This window comes from Lepidochelys kempii, chromosome 8, assembly GCF_965140285.1.
Source record: "Lepidochelys kempii isolate rLepKem1 chromosome 8, rLepKem1.hap1, whole genome shotgun sequence".
In the NCBI taxonomy this organism is placed as follows: domain Eukaryota; kingdom Metazoa; phylum Chordata; order Testudines; family Cheloniidae; genus Lepidochelys; species Lepidochelys kempii.
Genome location: NC_136387.1, coordinates 76,347,775 through 76,371,449, shown reverse-complemented (window position 1 = coordinate 76,371,449; position 23,675 = coordinate 76,347,775). Strand labels below are relative to the sequence as shown.

General features: G+C 46.0%; 1 protein-coding gene across 6 annotated transcripts in view; it reads left to right on the top strand.

Annotated features, from left to right (window-relative positions):
- Window positions 1-23,675, top strand: part of LRRC8D (leucine rich repeat containing 8 VRAC subunit D) — an 82,144-nt gene that overhangs the window by 31,342 nt on the left and 27,127 nt on the right. Inside the window, exon 3 of one of the 6 annotated variants that reach the window (XR_012160420.2) lies at window positions 13,357-13,436. The exons of the other annotated variants lie outside the window; for them this stretch is intronic. The gene's annotated coding sequence lies outside the window, so the exon portion shown is untranslated. Of the gene's footprint in view, window positions 1-13,356; window positions 13,437-23,675 lie in introns of those variants that run through there. 6 annotated transcript variants of the gene reach the window in all.

The following is a 23,675-nucleotide window of genomic DNA, read 5'->3' as shown; positions in this document are numbered from 1 at the left end:
AGCATTCAAATTATCCTCAGGTCCTCACATATAGTTTACTCTTTGAGTTGCACTGACATGTTTATTTTGATGTCTCTCCCTAAACCGCAAACACTGCTTCCTCTCTGCATTTGTTTAAGTGTTATTTATAGGGACATAAATGTTGGGCACAATGTTTACAGTGCTTTGAAGACATTACAGCACTCTTAAATAGCTGAGTATTGCCATTATTTTCATTTTATTTTAGACTTGAAATTAGATTAAGGTTTCTAACCATCAGAGGAGTGAAGTTCTAGAACAGCCTTCCAAGGAGATCAGTGCGGGCAAAAAATCTAACTTGTTTCAACACTGAGCTTGATAAGTTTATGGAGGAGATGGTATGATGAGATTGCTCTACAAGGACATGTGGCCCACCTGCGACTGCTAGTAGCAAATATCTCCAGTGTGGCCGAAGATGGGACAATAGGTAGGGAGGGCTCTGAGTTACTACAGTGAATTCTTTCTCAAGTGTCTGGCTGATGGGTCTCGCTGACATGCTCAGGGTCTAACTAATCACCATATTTGTGGTTGGGAAGGAATTTTCCCCAGATCAGATTGGCAGAGACCCTGAGGGGTTTTCACCATCCTCTGCAGCTTGGGGCACGGATCACTTGCTGGTTAGAGTAAAAGGTGGATTCTCTGTAACGTGGAAATTTTAAATCATGATTTGAGGACTTCAGTAACTCAATCAAAGGTTAGGGAGCTATTACAGGAGTGGGTGGGTGGGTGAGGTTCTGTGGCCTGCAATGTGCAGGAGGTCAGACTAGATGATCACGATGGTCCCTTCTGGCCTTAAAGTCTGAGACTGTTGTTTTCATGTGATTTAGATCAGTGCTACTCAAAGTGGTGGTGGTCCGCAAGCCATCGGCTGCTGGTCTGCACACACATTGGGAAAAAAAAATTGCTGGTCCCCGACATCAGATAGCTTGAGAAGCACTGTTTTAGATGGTTCATTATACTTCAGTCTTTAACCCCTCATTACTTTCTGGCTGTAGCTGGAATATGGACAAGCTGTTTAAACCATTAACTCTGTGGGTGGGTGGGGTGGGTAGGGTATATCACGCACATACACTCAAGCACTTTTTCTCTCAAACGTTCATTTGGCTGACAATCTGGAAAACGCCAATGTTTTGCATTTCTTGCGTTTTTAAGCCTGGAGGTAAAAGGGGAATGAACATTTGTAACTGTTTTAATATGGGGTTGCTTGTCATCCTGACATTGTAAAGGGAAATTCTGTAATTAAACATGAAGTTTATATTTTCTACTTAAATTGCCCCTGAAACACAAACTCACAAATTAAATTATGGCTGGGCTAGTTTCATGATAAGAGGAGGTGGCTCTCAGGTATTTGGCACTGTGATGTAGTTATGGCCTTGTGATGTTTGTATTTATGGCATCCCATTTTGCTGTTTGTGCAGGGGGGCATCAGCAGAGCCTTGTACTCCTTGAGGCCAAAACTTGTAAGAAGTTATCTAAATCTTCTGGTTCAGGGACAGAGGTGCATTTTGGCATACTTTAACCTTTAATTTATCTTAGATCACAATTTTAGATTTAGCTGCTGTGTAGCATGAATTCTTTAGCTGTAGTGCTGAACTACAGTTATGGATAGTGTTAACAGAAGGGGGGAGAGCATGCAGGATCATTGTAAACCTAAAAACAGTCAAAATCAGGATGGCTGTGTAAAAGCTATAATATCGCTCCTTTAATAAAATATAAATTAATCTTGGCTGTTCCTTTTTAATTTTGTGCCCTTTTTTTTTGGCACTTGTATGAAATGAAACTGAGGACAGCAAACGTCTTTCCCACTTTTTGTACAAGCAAATTTTAGCTGTAGGGAAACTGAAGTTTCCTACTTGAACCCAGCACTTGTGGATCATGCATTTTAGCTCCGCTCCATCACAACTCCATCAGGTAAACAGCATGTGCTGGGTGCTCAATAAGTAGAGTCTGCAGGGAAAGCAATGAAACCTCTCTCAAAGCCTTTGTTGGGAGATGGAGAAAGAAACTCATTTGGTGGAAGAGATGGCCAGCCTGTCACCCCAAGAAACCAAACTTTCCTCGTTGGAAGATCAGACCATGGGATATTCGTCTGTGGAAGTCAGCTTGGGAGGGGCAGGTTGATGACTGGGGCAGTGTGATTTCCCCTGGGGGAAAAAGGGAATTGGGTCTGCAGGGGGAGACTGGTGAATCAGAGTACATAACATAAGCCAAAGCAGGGTGCTCGGGTGAGTCAGGTTGATGTGTGATGTTGATTTCCCCCCACTCCACTTGATCTGTGTAGGTGTGGGCAGAAGAAAGGGGCTGAATTGCACCAGTGGTGCCAGATCAGGACGGGGCCAGGGCCTTCCCACTTCTTGAAAGTGGATGGGCTTGGTCCATCCACTTTTCGCCAGGGTGGACCCTGCCCCCTTCCCCTCCTCTTCCACATGAGGTCCCACCCCCCGGCCAGGCCAGTGGGGAACCCGGACGGGGAGCCCAGGTAGTCGTGGGAGCTGTGCAGACCCTCCACCTGCCTGCTGTGCTGGGGAGCTGAGAGCAGACACGGCCTGTGTCCCCGCTCCCTGGGCTCCCTGCCCGGCCCAGGTCAGGTGGAGGGTCCATCACTCTGTGGCAGCTCGCCACAGCTGCCCACGCGGCTCTCCCCAACCTGGCTGTACCAGGAGCCGCAGGCCGGCCATGGTAAGAATCAGGCATGGGCAGCTGTGGGGGGCCGCGTACCCGCCACCTGCCCTGGGTTGGGGACTCGGGGTGGGGACGTGGGCCAGGGACTTCTCTCGGCAGGCCCCCCGAACTGCAGGCAGGTGGCAGGTCCACCGTGGCCCTTATCATGGCCAGGCTGTGGCTCTGAGGCCCTGTCCCCTGGCTGGAGCTGCATGGGCAGCTGTGGGGAGCCTGGGTCCCTCCACCTGCCCTGGGTGGTGAGCCCTGGGGCGGGGACACAGGCAGGGGGCTGATTTCGGGCTCACTCCCACCCTGAGTGGGGGAACAGGGCTTGGTTGGGACGGGGCCTTTGGGGGATGAGGAGGGGCCTCGGGTGGGGGCTTCTGGCCCCATGTCTCCTACTTTTGGGAAGGCTCAGACGCCCTTGCATTGCACCCCAGTTGTGAAAATCTGTGTGGGTGTGCTGTGCAGGTGGAAATGCCACTAGGAAGCCCTGTGTCTTGCTAGCTCTTGGCTACTCATACCTGACAGTGCGCCTCGACTGTAGTCGCTATTTCAGGGTTTCCCTTTTGCTTCCTTGTGCCCCTGGAACTGCCCTAAAAAGGGGATTCATTGTGCAGAGGGCTCTGAGCAAAAGTAAATGCATCTCAAGGCTGTATTTATCTTTTGTCCTATGGGATCATCGTTGGATTCCTGGTGGGTACAGAGAGGGATGATTTATGTCTTCTCCTGTCCCTGCCTTCCCACCAGCCCTTTATTCTCCCTATGCATAGATTCCTGGTCCTGTGGAGAGCTCTTTGTGGATCCCACAATGGTGCTGTGGAGGTGGCTGGATTCCCCCTTCCATGATAAAATGAGTAGATCTGCACGTAGAATATCTCTTCTGTGAGCAGATGTCAGTGGGATAATTTACTTGGCCCCTGGTCTGTTTGGAAGGAAGTAAAGGGGAAGCTTTCTGTGGAGTCTGGACCACCATTCACATCTCTGAATAGGTGACAACTGCTTAGGTCTCACTTGTTAAAAATGTAATTGGAACTGAAAACTGTTCACATGGGCCTCCCGATGTTGGCATGAGCATGTTGCTCCCATGGTGGTGGCTCCATGAACCAAGAAGTGCTGAGATTCCGTTGAGCCTGACCTAATTTTCAAATACTTACTTTCTTCCCTCCCACTCCTGTAAAAACTAACGCAGTTGCACAGTGTTTCCATTATCATGGTGGTAAAGCCAAATGGAAAATTAGCTCAGAATGTTATTTTTATAACTATTTCCCTTCAGCATTTTTGAGTTCACTTTTTGTAAAAACTGCTTGCTTCTCTGTTAATATCAGTTGACTTGCAGTTGATTAGTTAATATCCCTCTCAGAGGAATTATTAAGATAACAGGTGTATTAGTTTCTATAGTTCTCTTTGTGATGCAGTTTTCACTGATTAGCCTAGACTTGATTTGTGCATACAATGGAGTTGTTTACGTGTTCAGAATATGCTTGAGGCAAGGGAAAGTGAAAGAGCATCTTCAATTTGGGGCAGCTAGTTGCTGTAGTGAACTTCTTCATAATATAGACCACATTTTAATTGTCTCATGGAATTCTTTTCACACACCCCCGCCCCCCACCCTCGTCCCCATTCTCTGTCAGTCTGTGTTCCTGTGGATGCTACAGCAGTTGCATACATGGAAAAGTAAGAGGAGAGTCATGCATTTCCCAAAGGACTTTAAAGTCAGAAGTCTGTGATTCTCTCTGGAAAAACATTAACCACAGTGTCTCTTGTGTGGCAGTGGTCTGTAGCAGAGGCAGAGACACAGGCTGCTGCTCCTTGGTTCCAGCTGCTTTTACAAGCCTCCAGGCTTTCTTTTGCAATGAAACAACATGGAGGAGCCCGCACCATATAAGTAGCCTGCTCACTTCTGCCCTCCGGGACGTGTTCTGTTGATTACTACTTGAGATTTCAAGGAGACATTAAATATTTAATTAAGTCCAATTGCTTTGTGGAATCAAATATAAAATTCTTGTTTCCATCTCCTCTCTTGTATCATTCCTGGTGTTGCTAAAACATCTCAACTGTTCAAATCGTTTTTTTGCTGCAGCTGTAAACTGGGATCAGTGTACAATGTGAACCTGTGATCACATAAATTGTACATTAAGTTTCCCAAGTACTCACCAGAATTTAGGCTTTCACTTAGTTTATTTTTTATTTTATTTTTTTAATTTCTAACCTGTTATGGTTGTGAAGAAAGCCTTTTGGAATAGTCTGTGTTGATGGACCTATGTGTTGATATCTGCCTACAGCATCAAACTGCCTTGAAAGGATAGCACTGAGAAGGGTGTGAACTGATCTATTTGTCCCAGTGAGTTGACTCTGAACTATAAATGTCAACATTAACTATGTCACTATTGATCATTGTAGCAGAAACATCAGGTTAATATGCTTAATCTTTCATAGTTGGATATAGGGCAAATATTAGGATGGAGTGCAGCAGAGCAAGCAATCCATTGCTTTCAAGGTTTGCTGGGCTACGAACAAGGAATTCAGACCCTTCATAATCTCTTCTCCTAAAGCAGATTCTTCCCATCCTGTATTTTTGAGCCTTTGGCTTTCACACCTGTCCTGTCCTTGTTTTTTTCTGTTGTCCCCCGTAATTAGGGCTCAGTGGATCGTCCCCGATAGGACCGACAGCCTTCTGGATATGTTGAAAAAAATTAACGAGTCAAACACCACCTCCCATGGTTCCTAGGTCCTAAGGGCCTTAGCTACCCAGCTTTCCCCTGACAACTTCTACAATTTTTTTTTCAAGCACATAACACAATCTGTAGCACTTTAAAACCTGAAAAGCAGGGACAGTGTAAAATTAGGCAAGGAGCACTGTATACCTTGGACTAGATGTAAGCAAACAGATTAGTAATTCTGGATCCCTGTCTCATAATTTAGGTGTAATGTGCCGTATGAGACACAGGGATATGACTGTAAATTCACTCTTAATCTATTAACAAAAAACCTAGCCTGTCCTCCCCATCCCCAACAAATGTTTTTAAAAGTAAGAACTGAATGGCTAAAATATTGTATATTGATTTTCTTTGTTCATTTCCCTTAATCCTCTAAGACTGTGCTCCCCTCCCCGCCCCACAAAAGTTGCCGAGTTCCTGATGAACAGCAAGTACCAGACTGTGTTGAGCCAATGCGTTTTTTTTAGTTCACTGAAGTTCACCAAAAGGGACTAACTTGTACAACATACTTCTGGTCTTGATCCTGCAACTGGGTGCCTTCTGAGGTGCCACTGACTTAGGGCTGTGCATAGGTGGAAGGGCCAACCTGTATAGATTCTGTAGTAGGGGGTGTGTGTGTCTGTGTGTGTGTATAAGTTTGTATCTCTGAGTTCATATAGAACACTGTTAATAGCTCTTACACATTATAGCTACCTTGTTCGCTTACACTTGACATTAAATTACTGACAGGGCCCCCCACTTCTGCAAGGCTGTTACATTTTTCTTAATTGCTGTGTAGAATTATGTGTAGTGAGTTTATTGCTCTTTGAAAGATACACTCATAGACACTGAAGGCTGCTAACTCCATTTTTATATACAGAACAGTTACAGCACAGGTACAATACATCTCATCTGATCAATTTTAAAGACTGGGATGGTTTAGTGTAAACAGGGCTGGTGCAAGGATATTTTGCACCCTAGGCGAAACTTCCACCTTGTGCCTCCCCTCCCCCCGGAGCATCGCTTATTATAAACTTTCAAAAATGAATACTGCATACTGTGGCATTGTTCATTAGAATTAATACACATTCGGCTTGAAAATTTATTAATTTCATTATTTAGTCTACATATTTAATGAAAATAAATGAATAACCTGACAGGGTGTGGGGCTGGCTGGCTTCGGGCAGGGCAGGGGGTGCGAGGTTGGCTGGAGACAGGGGGTGTGGGGCTGTCTGGCTTTGGGCAGGGGGGTGCGGCAGGGGCTGGCTGGAGACAGGGGCTGGCTTCGGGCAGGGGATGGCTGCGGGCAGGGCAGAGGGGTGCAGAAAGGGCTGGATGGAGACAGGCTGGCTTTGGGCATGGGGTGCGGCAGGGGTTGGGTGCAGGCAGGGCAGGGGGTGCAGAAGGGGCTGGATGGAGACAGGCTGGCTTTGGGCAGGGGGTGCGGCAGGGGTTGGGTGCGGGCAGGGCAGGGGGGTGAAGAAGGGGCTGGATGGAGACAGGCTGGCTTTGGGCAGGGGGTGCGGCAGGGGTTGGGTGCGGGCAGGGCAGGGGGTGCGGTAAGGGCTGGCTTCGGGCAGGGGTTGGGTGCGGGCAGGGCAGGGGGGTGAAGAAGGGGCTGGATGGAGACAGGCTGGCTTTGGGCATGGGGTGCGGCAGGGGTTGGGTGCAGGCAGGGCAGGGGGTGCAGAAGGGGCTGGATGGAGACAGGCTGGCTTTGGGCAGGGGGTGCGGCAGGGGTTGGGTGCGGGCAGGGCAGGGGGGTGAAGAAGGGGCTGGATGGAGACAGGCTGGCTTTGGGCAGGGGGTGCGGCAGGGGTTGGGTGCGGGCAGGGCAGGGGGTGCGGTAAGGGCTGGCTGTGGGCAGGGTGGCGGCTACTCATGGGGAGAGCATCTCGGGGCAGCAGCACATGGAGCAGCCTGAGCAGCAGGACTCAGCCAAGGCCCAGCAGAGCAGCTGGGGACCCACCGGGGGGCAGCAGCAGGAGCCCCAAGGCCAGGGGGACGAGCACAAGAGGGCCCATGCCCCGGGCCAGGCGGTGGCCCACATGGCTCCCGCAGTACAGCGCCCCCGGTAGCCGGAGGAGGAATGACATCACTTCCCATCAAAGTCCATCAAAGCCACAGCGACACCTCACACAGCAGCAGGAAGAGGGTTACACGTTAGCCGGCGCCAGACGAGCACCCCAGACATTTTGGACAACGCTTTTTGGCGCCCTCAAATCTTGGCGCCCTAGGTGGCCACCTAGTTGGCCTAGTGGTTACACCGGGCCTGAGTGTAAACCAGGACAGCTAAGAGTGGATATGATAGAGGCATGTGTGACAGACTGAAAATATCCTGAACAAACCTCATGGGATTAAGATAAACTTTATTGAACTAAGTTAAAACCTTATTGAATTAGGGTTAATATCTTTGCAGTTCATTGTATTAAACATGCAATTGTGTATGTGTTACTGTGGCATTGAATGTACCTTCTCTAGTAGGGAGCGGGGATGCGAATGTATTTCTTCTGTTACCACCCTTTGAATCCACTCTGCTGGACTGGTACACATATACTAGTTCAGATTGGATTCTCCAAGGATCAACAGAAAAAGAAAGGGTTTTAGGTTTTAAACTGGCTCAGGGTCTTTTTCCTGATTCAGCAAACGGACCAGACCCCTGGTCCATGGAGGGCCCCAATCCTTAGGGTAGGGATCGAAGGACTGTGAGTGCTTGTTCTGAGCTGAAGCTGTGACGAACTGGTAACCACAAGAATCCCCTTGGGTGGGGGTTTAAAGGACTGCTCCTGCCAGAGTCCATGTTAGGGTTGGGATTAATTTTGGAAAGTTTATTAGTGTGTGTATGTTAGGTTCTTCTATTGCTTTGAGTAAGTTTTCTCTGTAATGCTTTTGTACCTTAAGAATAAAGCAGGCTTGCCTAGGAAGTACTGTGTGGTACCTTATAGTTGTAGCAATTACACCTGTTAACTGTCTCTGAAGAGAAAGCACCAGGTGTCCTGGGGCAACCTGTCAGTGCTGAGAAATACACAGAGAAGGCAGGGAGCTGTGCAGTCTGGAAATACCCTGGTCAGAAGGGAGAGAGATGCAGGTCTCTGCCCGAGAGAGGTGACTGCTGGGGAGCTGGAAGCCCTGCTCTGAACTGTGGTAAAGAGACGGTGAATCGGGTGTTCCCATTTATCACTTTTTTTAAAAACAGGAATAAAGATATGTTGATGAAACTGAGCATATGTCTACACTGCATAGTAAACCCAAGTCTATGTGAACTGCACCTTCAGACCTGTTCTTTTGAAGCTCATGCTTGAGCATCCACACTACATTGTTATTTGAGTCTCTCACCGATGCCAGCACATCCACTCTACTCTATGCACATCTGAGTCAGACTTCATTGTTTCTGGGGCATGTCCCAGGATTCTTAATATCTTTGGTATTGTGGCCACTCTAGGACTTGATTCATTGTGTACTGTGGGTAACTTGTCTGTCCGTCCATCCATCCTGTGGGACTTGACCAGAAGTGGTTTGAGCCTGCCAGTGCATTCAGCCGAGCCGTTTTTGAGTCTGCATGTCCCCAGCACCAGAGTTATCAATATGGATCCCAACCCAGGAGGAACTTCTCCAGCTCACTCTTTTGCTCCTATTTTGAGAATCAGGCAGAGCATCCGTGGGAGCCTGGTGGACATTTTGGTGGTGGTATTTGTCCTACCAAAAGCGCCTCTTGGAGGGTGTTACTGACATAGTAGCTGCAACCCAGCTAATGCGGCTTATGGCTGTTGCCAAAATCGCACATTCCCCATATGTACAGCAGCACTTCTGCAGCAGGGCCACAATCACAAGCTGGTGGGACCACGTATTCATGTGGACCTTGGGATGACCAGCAATGGTTCCAGAACTTTTGCAAAAAGAAACAGATGTTCCCAGACGCTTGTGATCAGCTTGTTCTGATGCTCCAGCATTAGGACACGTGCCTGAGGGCAGTTGTGCTGGCCCAGAAACTGGTTGCTTATAACCAGCTGGAAGCTACCCTGGATTGCTACAGGTCAACAGCTAGCCAGTTTGGAGTTAGCAAGTCTGGGGCTGGATCCACATGTGCAACGGAAAACAGGGATGCTTTTGTTTGCCTACATAATAGGTTTGCACAGTCCCAGGCATGGAGGGAATTAAATAGAATTTGTAATTGTGCTGTTTCCAGCTATGAGGCAGCTCTGGGAGATCATTTTTATGAATTTGTATTTTGAATTTTGTGGACAATGCTAATGTTGACTATGCTGAAATGTGTGGAACTTTTTATGCATTTTATAAAAACTGGCCATGTACTTCAACCCACAGCGAATGGATTATTATGATGAAATGTTTTGAAATTTTTTATTATTTTTACTGAGACTGGCCATGTACTTCAACCCAAAGTTTACAGATTGCTGTGATGAAGTTCCGACTTCATTAAATGTAATAAAATTTTTTAATGAAGCCTCTTGTGCAAATTCATCATTTTTATTTTAAACATTTATTTAAATACAAAGTGGCAATGTAAAAACCATGTACTACACAATAATCAAAATCAGTGCAAAATCAGTGAACAGTGCATGTTAAAATATGAAACGGACAACAGTGCAAATGACTCCAACTATGTATATAGCCACTGAAGCAGTTTATCTATTCCCTTTTGTTTGTAATGGCCTGTCTGGTGCATTTTGCAGCTAGACTGGAGTAGAGAAATGCACAGGGTACATTTGACCATGTACTAGTGTTCATTGCCTGTGATATGATCCAGCTTACCCCTGAATTGTCCAAAGGGTGTGTAGTATGCAGTACATAATAGGGTGGGGGGGGCGGGGGGCCTTAGGGATTGGGGCAGGAGCTGAAGGTGTCTGTGGAAGTGGTGCTGGAGCCTGCAGTCTGGTGACCATAAGCAAAAGCAACCGCTCAAACAGTTGCTTCTATAGCACTCTGTCTTTCTCCCTTGACCTGCGGTCATGCTTTGCAAGAACTGGGCTGCCAATCTCTGAGCACTTTTTCTCTTTCCACCTTTCTTGCATCCTGATCACTCTGGTACTTCATCTGCTCATTGGCTTTCTCAGAAGTATCCCCCATGGACTTATCTCTAACTTTTTTTCCCCCCTCCTTGTCTGTAATTGAAGAGTCTCCTTCCCCCAGGCTTCTGGACCCTTGTGTGTGCCATGCAGAAGTGGAAGAGCTTGGAAAGGAACATGAAAGAGCACGTTATTATCTGGCCATGATAAAAAATTACATTTCTGCTCTTTCAAAGGGCCTGCATCAATTCAAGGTCAAAAGATGATATTTCTAATCACTGGGTCTTATTATATTCATACAAAAACCACTGGCCAGTTCAGACATCCTTTGGAGTAGTACTGAGAACCATCACACATCATAGGAAGATACATATACACATTCAATTAAAGTTATCTATATTCCCCTACCATTTTTCCCAGAGTGGAGAGGGAAGGGGGTTCATATGAGGGGGTCTGTTACTAGCTATGGTTTTACAGTCCTTTCCAGGGCCAGATTAACCTTTTGTGGGCCCAGCGCCAAACATATTTGTGGGCCCCCATGGAGGCAATGGAGCATAGTGCGGGGAATTCAGTCTGAGGGGCCAGCCAGAGGCAATGGGGCATGGCAGGGGAAGCCCCACTCTGCCCAATGTGAGGGCACTATTTACAAACCAGCAGTTGCCAGACGCACAGTGGTCCCTCAGGGGCAAGCCCAAGCCAAGCCACATAGCCCCCCTGCCCAACACCCCCCGACTCCCTATGGCCAGAGCCCCCCAGCACCTACTATGCCCATTGCCCCCCCAGACCCATCCACAAATGCACAGCACCTTGCACAACACCACCCCTGCCCACAGCCCCACCACAGCTGCCCAGCATCCCCCACAGAACCCCCACTCCCTAGTGCCCCAACACACACACATCCTCCCCACCCCTTCACAGCCTAGCACCTCCCCCCACATATTCCCCACAGACCCACTCCCCCACCCCCTGCCTCCCAGCCCTGCTGGGAGTCAACTGTGTCTGCCAGGCTGAGCCGCCAGTGCAGCCAGGGCTGGTCCCAGGGCCGGGAATCGATCCCGCCCCTCGGGAGTGGTGCAATAAGCTGCGGACCAAATACACCAACACTGGGACAGAGCAGTGTGTCTGACTTATCAGGTATACTGTATTAGCAAGGTTGGGTATGTGAGGCTCATAATTTTAGTGCCCCAACCCACCTTTCTAACAATCAGTGAGTATCTAGTAAAAATTTCATAATTGCTTGTTTAACTTTTTCCCCTCGGCTCCCAGTGTTCATTTTGTATCCCACGTGGTGTCGGGGGAAGGGAGGGGAGGTGCTAGGGAACTGGCATGGGTTCTGCCCTGAATGGAAGTACGCTACAACTCCTGGCTTGTATTAACCATTTCTGAGGGCCAGAAGCTAGAAACCCCTCCCATTCATGTATTAATAACAAACATGATGGCAGAAACATGCCAGGCTACGGCTCCAGATTTCTTCTGCTCTGGGTTGTGCGGTGGGCTGCTCTCCAGGGCTATTTCCAAACAGGTCCTCCTTCGAATATGGACCCGGGATGTGTTTTTGCTTCTCTGGCAGGATAGCCTTTTCAGGGACTGGCATTAGCACCAGAGTCACTTCATTAACTTCATCCAGCAATTGCTGGCTCTTCTCCAGTGGAGCCTGTGACTGTGGGGTTATCAGGGTACCATTCCTGCTCTGCAGATTGTCCTGTGCCATGGTGGGCTCAGTGCTTGCTGAAGTCCTTAGCACCCAGTTGAATTTCTTGCAAAAGAGATAAAACAGATGGGGAGCTTTCAGAGGTGCTGTTAGCATCTTTGACTTTGTTGTAGTCTGTCTTGAGCCGTTTAATTCACTCTTTGCATTGAACTCCAGTGTGGTTGATTCCTGATGCCACCAGCTGCTCGATATAGATTTGTAGACATGATCATTTCTTGTGCTCTTGTTGAAGTCAAATGTCTTGCTTGGCATGCACCAGAGATTAACCAGAATCTGTTCCTGTGGCCAGCCAGTAGCACTTTTGATGCAGGATTTCTTATTAGTACTGGCCATAGCTAACACACATGAGGATTAACTGTGTTGATCAGTCTGTGGAAATGAAGGGTTAAATGCTGAGCAGCTGTGTATGAAACAGGAAGTTGCTTGAGGTTGCTGGGAATTGAGTATGAAGCTTTGGGATGGATGGGCTGGGAAACACAGGCTCAAAGGATTGTTGGTTTGCATTAATGGACTGTTCGGACATGAGTCTGGTAACCCAGGCTTGAGCTTCATCCACACTGCAAATGCCTGGGCTTGAACCTGCAGCATAGCAGGACTTGGACCCATACCCCTGGGCGGGTCTGTGGGCCCAAATTAGATGTGTGTGTTGATATAGAGGTACTTTGGCTTAAACCTGAGTCTGAGCCTGGGTTTGCTATGCAGTATAGACATACCCTGGAAAGCAACCAACGTAAAATTGAAAATATATATATATATTTTTTCTACATAATGCAAAATTAACCTTGGGAGTTCACTACCACAAGATTAACAATGAGGTCAAGAGCTTAGTAGGATTCAGAAAAGGATTAGACATTTGAATGGATGAGAAATTCTAGAGTTCTGTTAGATAGCAATAAAAAGGATATTTAACCTTTGTGCTTCAGGGTTTAAAATCACTTGTAGGGTCAGGAAGAAACTGACCCTGTTGGGAAGGTTTTTCCATAATTGTCTATTACAGAACTTCTTGCACATTCCTCTGAAACATCTGGTACAGGCTAATGTTAAAGAGAGGATATAGGAACAGATGGTTTATGGGTCTGAGCCAGTATAAACTAACTTTAGAAATGTAATACTGTGGAAGCTCTGTTCTTGGTATTTACTTGTCATAATAAAACTACTCAATTTTCTCCTTGTAATTTTTCTCTTAATTTGAACACTATGACAAAACAAACAAGATCTTCAATATAATGTATTTCATTCTTAGGGTACGTCTACACAGCCGATGTTGAAGCACTGCCACAGCAGCGCTTTAATGTGGGTAACCACCTTTCTGTATACAGTGCTATGAAATCCCTCCTGACCAGAGGCAAAATCCTTTCACCTGTTAAGAAGCTAAGGTAACCCCTCTGGCACCTTACCCAAAATGGCCAATGAGGGGACAAGATTCTTTCAAATCTGGAAGGGGGGACAAACGGTTTTGGCTGTCTGTGTGATACCTTTGCCGGGAACAGATCAAGGATGCAAACCTTCCAACTCCTGTAAAGTTAGTAAGTAATCTAGCTAGAAAATGCTTTAGATTTTCTTTTGTTTTTTGGCTTGTAAAATTCGCTGTGCTGGAGGGAATGTGTATTCCTGTTTTTGTGTCTTTTTGTAACTTAAGGTTTTGCCTAGAGGGATTCTCTATGTTTTGAATCTGGTTACCCTGTAAGGTATTTACCATTCTGATTTAATAGAGGTGATTCTTTTACCTTTTCTTTAAATAAAATTCTTTTAAGAACCTGATTGCTTTTTCATTGTTCTTAAGATCCAAGGGTTTGGGTCTGTGTTCACCTGTACCAATTGGTGAGGATATTATTATCAAGCCTTCCCCAGTAAAGGGGGTGTAGGGCTTGGGGGGATATTTCGGGGGAAGATGTCTCCAAGTGGTCTCTTTCCCTGTTCTTTGTTTAAATCGCTTGGTGGTGGCAGCATACTGTTCAAGACAAGGCAAAGTTTGTACCTTGGGGAAGTTTTTAACCTAAGCTGATAAAAATAAGCTTAGGGGGTCTTTCATGCAGGTCCCCACATCTGTACCCTAGAGTTCAGAGTTCAGAAGCTTGACATGGTGGTAGCGGTGGGATAAGGGGTATAATCGTTGCAGAGCAAAGGGCCAGTGTACATAAATGGCTGACACTCTTGTCTCCTGGCAGCTAATGGCCTGGGCCCTTCCCCCCTACAAGGTGATAGCTAAAGGGTTGGAGAACAAAGGAATCAGGTGACCTCCTGGCCCGGGAAAGGGACAAAGCCCAGAGGAGGAGAGGGTGGAGGGTCAGTCAGTTGGGGCAGTAACTGAAGAATAACTATATGTTGCTTTGCATCTATCAACCTTCTGCTGCAGGGAGAGTCTATACTTTTATATAGTGTAAATTAACTTTTAGCATCTCTGTAGTAACGTCACAGAGAATATCTACTACTTATTACTTTTTGGTTTTGTCTGTGCAAGTCATAGTAACCTTTTGCATCATTTTAACAATATGGAAATGAATAATAAAAATTTGGTGATAGCTAAGATTATTTGTCCTCTCCCTCCAGTTGCAAGATCGTTTACCTCAGATGACAATGTGATGTGTTTGGTGTAGGACAACAGTTTGAAAGACCCTGAATAAAAGTAATAGGGAAAGTTTTACACCAAGAGTAACTTGCTGTGGCACTCTGTACCTCAAAACAGCATCCTGGAACTCCCGTATTCACCCATCATATAATTAGGATATATTTCATACAAAGCATGCCATGTAAGATATCATATGAAAGGTCATGATCTGTTGAAACCCATTGTTCTGTCAAAATATGTATATCGTTAGTGTGCATCAAATTATGATATTTTGCTATATGGTTGTTGCTGAAATATGCTGTAAGTTTGTCATAATAAAATTACTCAATTTTCTCAACAAAGTAACAACAAAGGAGGTGATCCACACCCACGAGGGTTGTAAATGACCATTAATTGGCAGGGGAGTTGTATATAGGGGATTTACAATGCTGTAAGAGAGCTGGGCAAAATCACACGCTGGGCAAGCATCACACATCTGGGATTGCTCAACTCTGAGACTCGGCAAAGCCCACCAGGATATATCTGGGCTAGTGTCTTCCAGGCACATGGACTGAGGATATAAAATAGGGGACAGTGGTATTATGTTTTGGCCTTTCTCCTCCCCCACCTATGCTGGAAGCACCAGGAATGCAGGGAAGACAAAGACTTGAACTGAGGAAACTGGTCCCAGGCTTAAATGGGAAGCCTGTGTGTTAAGAACTGTAACTTACCTGCAACATCCAGTGGGGTGAGAAAAACTGCTTGATCCAAATACTGCCTAGTCTAATATGGTTTCAGATTTAGCCTGTGCACTAACCTTTTCTTAGGCATAAAAGGTCAGAGATAGTTACCAATCACTTATAATCACTCAAAATCTATCTTTTTTTAGTTAATACATCTGCTTTATATTTTACTTAAAATAGTGTGTCTTGCTTGAAGTATCTCAGCTCACTTTACAGAGGCTAGGGTGGCTCCTCTCTACATTGAGGGGGGGCGGACTGGGTAATAAGCTTACACTTGTCAGGCTTCTGACCAGGGCAAGATGGTAGAGTTCTGGGGTCAAGGCTGTGGGCTTGGGAGATTTGCTGGTGCCTTACTCTTTGTGATTTGGCTCTGGGAGCATTTATGCAACCTAACTGGGTGTGGGGCTCCACATGCTGTTGTACTTTGTGATAATAGCACCTGAAGGAGTTTGCTGCTTGTCACTTGTAAAACATTGTGAGAGACAGCCCAGGCTGGAGAGTTAAGGGGGCACAGAGGTATCCCAGTTCCAGGTTGTACCCCGGGAACCCCATCACACTTGCAAAGGGAAAAACCTGTGGTTTTATTTGGTGGCTTCATGATATATAAAAAAGGGTCTTTTGGGTGGGAGGGGTGGCAGGAGGAGGGAGATGTGAGGCGGGGAAAGGTTCTACTTGTTTTATCTAATGTAGATGTTCTTATCTTCCTTCTTGCTGTAGGAATCCTTGGAGGACTGGAGAACTAGTGAGCTTATACCATTACAACTTGGTTAATACTAGAGATATTATACCAGTTAAAGCCGCCTGTACATTTATAGAACACTTTGCATCAGCACAAACACTTCAAACAGCCTATGCAGTGTTTTAATCATCAGAACAGCTCTCTTGTCAGCGAGAGTAATAACTGGTTAAACGACTGGTTCCTTCTGAGTTGGCTTCGGACCAGTGTGGCTGCAAACAAACTGAAATGGTTCAACTAGTCCTCTCATGCCCACCTGTTTTACTTAACTTCTCAGAAACATTTGGGAGAAAAGGTCCCTTTGTTAAGATTAAACTGCACCCTCCCTTAAACTGAAGGCTGAGGAAATCTCACACTTGACCTCCATTCATCCAAGGACAACTTACGGTCTTATGCCTCTATTCCATGTAGAACGTATGGCCTTCACTACTGCCTTCCATCTTTGGTGGTCTCTTGCTGCAGTTTCCAAATTGTCCTTGGTCTACCCCATTGCCTCTTGCCCTAGGGATTCCAGTCCAACACCTGTCTTATGTTATTTTATTTGTTCCATAATGTCCTGTACTGTCAGTTTCTGTTTCATCCTCTTGCAGAGTTCTTCATCTCTGGATTTTTTTCTGTCCATCTGACATTGAGGATTTGTCTAAAGCAGCTGTTTATAAAACTTGGAGCTTAAATGGTAAGGTCTTGATAAGTCTCCATGTTTCCGTGCCATATAATAAGGTAAACTTTACAAGACATTAAATATTTGAAGTTTAGTTCAGAGGACAAGGTTTCTGTTTCTCTATATTGGGTTAGGGTTGCAAAGGCATGTCTGGTTTTTGTTGTTCTGGCTTTAATGCCTTCATCTCTTCCACCTATGTTGCTTATGATGCTGTCAAGATGTGAAGTGTAGGACCTCTTTAATGTCAATCCCAGAAAGTGTGATTGGCTTTCTTGTTGTATGGGTTTAGTTTTCTTGGTGTTGACTTTCAGCCCTACTAACTGTGCATACATCTGGAGATGATTTGTTTTAGCTTGCATATCTCTGTGGGTATAGGACAGCAGGTTGATGCCATCTGCAAAGTTGAGGTCTTGTAGCTTCTGTGTAAAAGTTATTCCTAAGGCTATGTTTTAGTCATGGGTATTTTTAGTAAAAGTCATGGACAGGTCACAAGCCATGAATTTTTGTTTACTGCCTTACTCTAACTAAAACTTGGGTGGGGTGACCTGGGTGCTCGGGGCGGGTGTGGTCTGGGAGTGTTGCAGATGCTGCGGGAGGTGGCTCGGAACCCCGCTGGTGCTGAGCGGGGGAGGCATTGGCGGGGCTGGCAGGGGCTCCCTACCTGGTTCCATGTGTCCCTGCAGCTCCCTAGGCGGCGGAGGGTCGGGGCTCAGTGCGCTGCTCCCACCGCAAGCCCCGGCTGCGCGGCTCCCATTGGCCAGGAGGTGCAGGGCCATGCCGGTGGGAACTGGGGAGCTCCCCACCCCAAGGTAAGTGCCCCCCCCGCAACTCCCTCACTGTGAGCCCCCTCCCACACACCCAAACTGCTGCTGCTGGCCCATGGGCTGCCCAACTTGGGCAGCCCCTGTGCCAGCACCAGCCACTGCAGAAGTCATGGAGGTCATGGAAAGTCATGGAATCTGTGACCTCCGTGACAGACTTGCAGCCTTAGTTATACCCCTTCGTTGTTCTGTGGTCTTTCTAAATACTCAGTCAACAGGAAGGTCATGGGCGACATGCATCCTTGTCTGATACAGGTAATTATGTCGAATGGCTTGGTCAATTTGTTGCTATGTGGTCAATTTGTTGCTATGTATTAGTTGACATGTCATATTTTCATAGAAGTTCTGGATAATATTCACAAATTTCTGCAGCATTTCATAAAGGCTATTCTATCGGCTGTGTCAAAGGCTTTTGGAAATCTATGAAATTCATGTATATCAGGGACTGCCATTGGATTGATGGTTCTGTGATGATACACAGGGTTATAATTTGATCTGTGCATGATTTCTCCTGCCTGAACCCTGCCTGTTTTGCCATAGCCTTGAATCTACTGTGTTCCTTAGTCTGCCTAAGATAATGCATGTGAATATATTAAAGTTGGATGCCTCTCCAGTTTTTTGCACTGTCTGAGTTCTCCTTTCTTTGATGCCTTCATTATATGACCTTTTTCTACTCATTCAGTATTTTTTCTTCTTCCCGTATCTTTTGTGAGAGGCCTGTCAAAATCTCTACTTTGTTCTTCAAGTCATTAAGGATCTCCATTGGGATGTTGTCCAAATCTGGTGCCTTTCCATTTTTTAACCAATTAACTTCCCTCTCTACTTCTACGTCCACTTCTAGTGGTCAGTACTAGTTCGGCATCTAGAGCTTCTCCATCCTCTGTGTCTAGGGGGTTGACTAAAGTCCTGCCTCCATATATTTAAGTTTTTGTTATTTTTATTGTTACATTACCTTCACTGCCTTGGATGCTTGGTGTTTGTTCTCCCTGACAGCTGTCTAGTGATGTTATACAGGGTCTTCATATCATTTATGCTGTGGCAACCTGTGCATCTGTTGCCATTTTGCCTATAAAATTTATTTCTGTTTCCTGGCACTCTTTTTGATCTCTTTGTTCTTTGTGGCATATTCCTCCTGGAGTCACTGTTTGTGTTCTTGTTCTTGCTTGAATTAATTTCAGTTTAATTTTACATCTTCTATCTTCTGCCATGTATCCTCAGACAACCATTCATTGTGGTGTTTCTTCATGAAGCGCCGCACTTCTTTGCAGGTTTTGGTGAAAGTTTCCTTTACATGTTTCCATTTGCCTTCTGCTGTTCTGTTGTCTTCATTTCAAGTGCCTGGTATCTATTTTCTAGTTCAATTCTAAACACTAGTGGTGTTTGTTCTAGCCTGGCAATGTTATAATGTGCAGATGTCTCTGTCCAGTTCTCTCTTTACTTTGTTCTTATTTTTATTCTCAATTCAGCTACCACTAATGTATGATCCATTCCCATGTCAACCCCATTCCTGCTACGTACTGTTGTATTAATATAGATAGACTATATGGGCCTAACGAGTCTAAGGTGTTAACATGACCCAGTCACTATCTGTCCATCAGTTTTAAACAAGGTTCAGGGTTTGGTATACAGGTTCCTCAGCCTGCTTAGTACCATGGCAAACAAATCATTAAACATTTCACCTTTTAGTAAAGATACACAAAAGAAGAAAAAACAGAGCATTTGAAATGTAAAATATTAAGTAAGACTTTCATTTTAGCAACATCCCTTGTTCCCTTTAGCAGGAGAGTTTTTAGAAGGAAAAAAACTCCCTTGTTTGACGTCTTTTAGACCATATCAGAGATAGCAATAACTGTCCTTTTTGGGGAAAAGAGAAGAAGTTAGTTGAGATGGGCTGGAATTGTTATTGTTGCGGTTGTGAATGTCTTATCCCATTTCCGAAGAAGACAAAACAAGACAAACACAAAAGAGGAGAGAAAAGAATAGTAAAGATAGAAAATGTAGCTTCTGTCTCTGCAATCTCACTGATAGAAAAGAACAAGTATGGTGCATGGTCTTATCAGTCACTCTTGAGACCTGTCAAACTTGTAGAAGCAACCAGCTGTTTAGGTCATTGCTTTTAGTTTCCTCTCTGGTCACAGGTTCACAGCAGTGTTACAAAATGTGTAACACTTGGATGGCTAAGCCAGACTCTTATTAAACAGAAGGCTAAAGGAGAGAGATAGGAAAGAAAAGAAATAGGGTCGGGAAGGGAAAGGACACAAGGTGGGGGGAGTGGGATGAAGTCTCACATCCTAGGTAGTGTTTGGGATTTAGTCGAAGCCGCTGGAGGTGGTGATGTCATCTGGCTCCATCTCTCTGGCATAGTCTGGTCAGGATGTCTTTCAAGATTAGGATGAAGAAGGTCTGGGGTTCCAGGACATGGTGGGGGTGGAAGCCCTGAGAGTGAAGCTTGCTCCTTCCCCTTTCAGTCAGTCAATGTAGCATAGCCAGCTTTCCTCTCCAAAATCTTTTTTTTTTTTTTTTAAAGAGTGGTGGGTAGAACAGTGCATCCTTTCATCATTTTGTCCACCAATGAGGCCAAATTTTCATCACACCAATTTTGTTTCATTGACTTCCAGTTCCACAATTCTCTTATTTACCAAGCATGATCTTAAGACATAAAGCCCTGCAAATCCACAGATATCCACAAACCATTTTTGCAGATCGGATACGGATACAAATTTTGTATCCACACAGGGCTCTATTAACACAGTTATATTGAGTTGTATCAGTAGGCATTTTTGTTTGGACTAATTCAGTTTTTGTCTCTCTTTGCACCTTTTCCTGTCAGCATTTATTGTTATAGGTTATTGTGACATTTTACAAACTTACACTTACTTCTTATAGTCCAGCTCACAAGTGTGGTAAATTTGTAGGCCCAATTATCACAACAGTGCATCCTCTAAAACTGTTCTCCATTTGTGCCAAATTGTAATATGATTCATTTGGTGACCTCCAAGTTGCCTTGTGAATAGTCTGGTGATGGAAAATAGTACCTCTAATGACTGGATCATTCATTCTACAAAAATCAGCAAAGATTTCACCATTTCCTTTTATTTCACTGAGGCCTTCCCCCTAATTACTTCCCTGTCAATATTATTGCTCCCCACTTCAGTATTCATGTGTCCAGTTGCTAGGGGGACATCCTTATTCAGGACCTTGTTTACTGTGTTCTGGAGTCGTTTGTAGAAGTTTTCTTTTTCTTCTTGGCTAGCTTGATTTGTTAGAGCAAGGGTTGGCAAACTTTTTGGTCCGAGGGCCACTTCAGGATGCAAAACTGTATGGAGGGCGGGTAAGGAAGGCTGTGCCTCCCCAAACAGCCTGGCCCCTACCCCCTATCCGCTCCTTCCCACTTCCCGCCCCCTGACTGTCCCCCTCAGAACCTCCGACCCATCCAACCTCCCCTGCTCCCTATCCCCTGACCGCCCCTTCCTGGGACCCCCACCCCTAACCACTGCCCGGGACCCCACCCCCTAACTGCCCCCCCCCCGAACCTCTGCCCTATCCAACAGCCCCCTGTTCCCCGTCCCCTTGGAACACTAACAAGACTGGCTTTGTTTTCCTTTTCTGACTCAGTTCTCCAAAATTGCTAAACTATATTTAATCAAACTTTCAAAAAATTCAACCTGAGGCACAGATGAGGAAGGAAAATTTCAGATCCAAAAGTTGCTGTTTGACAACATTAGAACCTACTAAAAACAGAAGGTTGCTATGGAAGTTGTTAGGTAACCTTATTAATAGGCATTGCTATGTGTGCTGCATTTCGCTAAATAACCCAGGTGTTGTGTGTGAGTGTGTCTTCTCTACTCCACAACAGACAGCTGTAGAGTGAGGGATAGAATCTTAATGTATACATGATAGGGGCTTTATGGCTCTCTGAACTGGATTAGAGAACATGGTGGTAACAGTACCTGCACCATGTTTTCCTACAGTTTACAACATTGGTAACACTGGTGCAGAAACCCTAATTTTCCTTTGTAGATGCACCCTGAAAGGCCCTGTCTACTACCCTAGAGCATTTGGCGTTACCATAGCAACATTGCATAACATTTACTTGCAGTGGTGTAAAAGCAATCATGCTGCCATTGCAATAAGCAAAGCTAAGCCCTATTGCATACCGCCCTGGGGCTTCCTGCACATTTGATTTGCCTGTATGGACATGAAATGCAAGCTCTCTGGTAGCGCTGGGACTCATTGCAGCATTGCAACTCTACAGTCCTTCTGCTTGCCCTTCAGTGGTATTTCAAAGTTGCAACACTTGTCAAGCCTACGGTATGGTGGCGTGAGAGCAGCTGGCATGGTTCTTGGTAGATGTACATGCTGGTTGGTCCCCTACTTCTCCAACTCTTCCTTGACACCCCAAATTTTACCCAAACAAGAACATAAAATAATGCAACAAAACTAAATTCATAAGTATTGAATTAATGAAAACTAAGCATAAACTCAGGCTCCTTAGTTTCTCAGGCCCACCACCCATAGGTGTCAGGGTTATCAGAGTCTGTGACTCCAGGCCCACAATGGATTCAGCAGAGTTTGAGGAGAGACTGGTGGCTCTCTGCCGTGACATCTGCAAGTCTGAGAGTGTAGCTGTAGCAGGGCATAGTACCTACCCTTTCGTGACTCAGGTGCCTATCTACATGCCTCACAGAACCAGCCAAAGAATCCAACAGGACATGCCGAAAACTGTGAACAGGTGCAAATGTCACACTAAAACCATAGACCAGTGGTTCCCAAACTTGTCGGCATCACGCCCCCTGATTCTTGTCCTCTGACCCCCCCTCCCATCACCCCCACCCCTAATGCCCCCCCCGGGACCCCACTCCCTATTCAACCCCCCCTGCTCCCTGTCCCCTGACTACCCCCTCCTGGGACCCCACCCCCTATCCAACCCCCCCTGCTTCCTGTCTCCTGACAGCCCTGACCCCTATCCACACCTCTGCCCCCTGACAGGCCCCCCGGGACTCCCATGCCTATCCAATCCTCCCTGTTTCCTGACCGCTCCCCCCAAAGAACCTGTGCCCCATCCAACCGCTCCCTGTCTCCTGACTGCCCCCCCAGGACCTCCTGCCCTTATCCAATCCCGCCCCCCTTCTCGCCACCCCCTTACCACGGCAGGACTGGCTTATTGGAAAGCCTGAGAGGTGGGCGGATGCAAGCCGCGCGGCCAGCACGGCGACGTGGCTTCAGGGGAGGGTGGACTGGAGGGGATGGGAGGGGCGGGGGCTAGCCTCCCCGGCTGGGAGCTCAAGGGCCGGGCAGTGCCCCCCTCACCCCAGTTTGGGGACCAATGCCATAGACCCTATGCATCTGCTCCAAGGAGCTGTGCTAGGGATTGTGGGAGAGGTGCAACAACACACTGGCCTAGTAACATTTGCCAGAATTGTTGTGTGTGGAGGCAGAGCACCTGGAATAGGTTAGCTAGTGTATAGTATGTATGCTGCACCTTTGTAATTTGCAGTGTGTTCAGTCACAGTGGCGCAAGTCGCAGTTCTGAAAAGGGAGGAGTGTTGATTTTGAGACATGAAGAATATATGAGGCAAAAAGGTTCCTACAACACTAGGTGCAAGAGAAATTGTATTTGTTAAATGAGTTTCTCAGTTCATCGATACATCCAAATATACTGCTGCTTGCATGATGGTTTGCAGTGCATATGACCTGGACTGAGAGTGCATGTGTACTTAATTAATTAGTTCACTTGTTAAACAGTGGTAATATGTTTTGTTTAGTAGAGGCTTTTAAAAGAAAAAATAATTAAAGAGTAAGTCACACGTTAAGGACATTTAGTTAATTGACCAATCCCAAATATAAACTGCATTCATAGTTCTTGGTATTCTTGTCTGCCCACAGGAGTCCCAGGAACTGAAAGAGATCATAGAACAATACAGGGGAAAGTGTTGCTGCTTTCATTCTTCATTTGGGGAAAGTACAATGAACTAAGTAATGACACGCATGCATTAGAAGACAGCATGACTGCTGAGATGTAGAAGTGATCTGTGTGCTTCTACCAAGGAGCA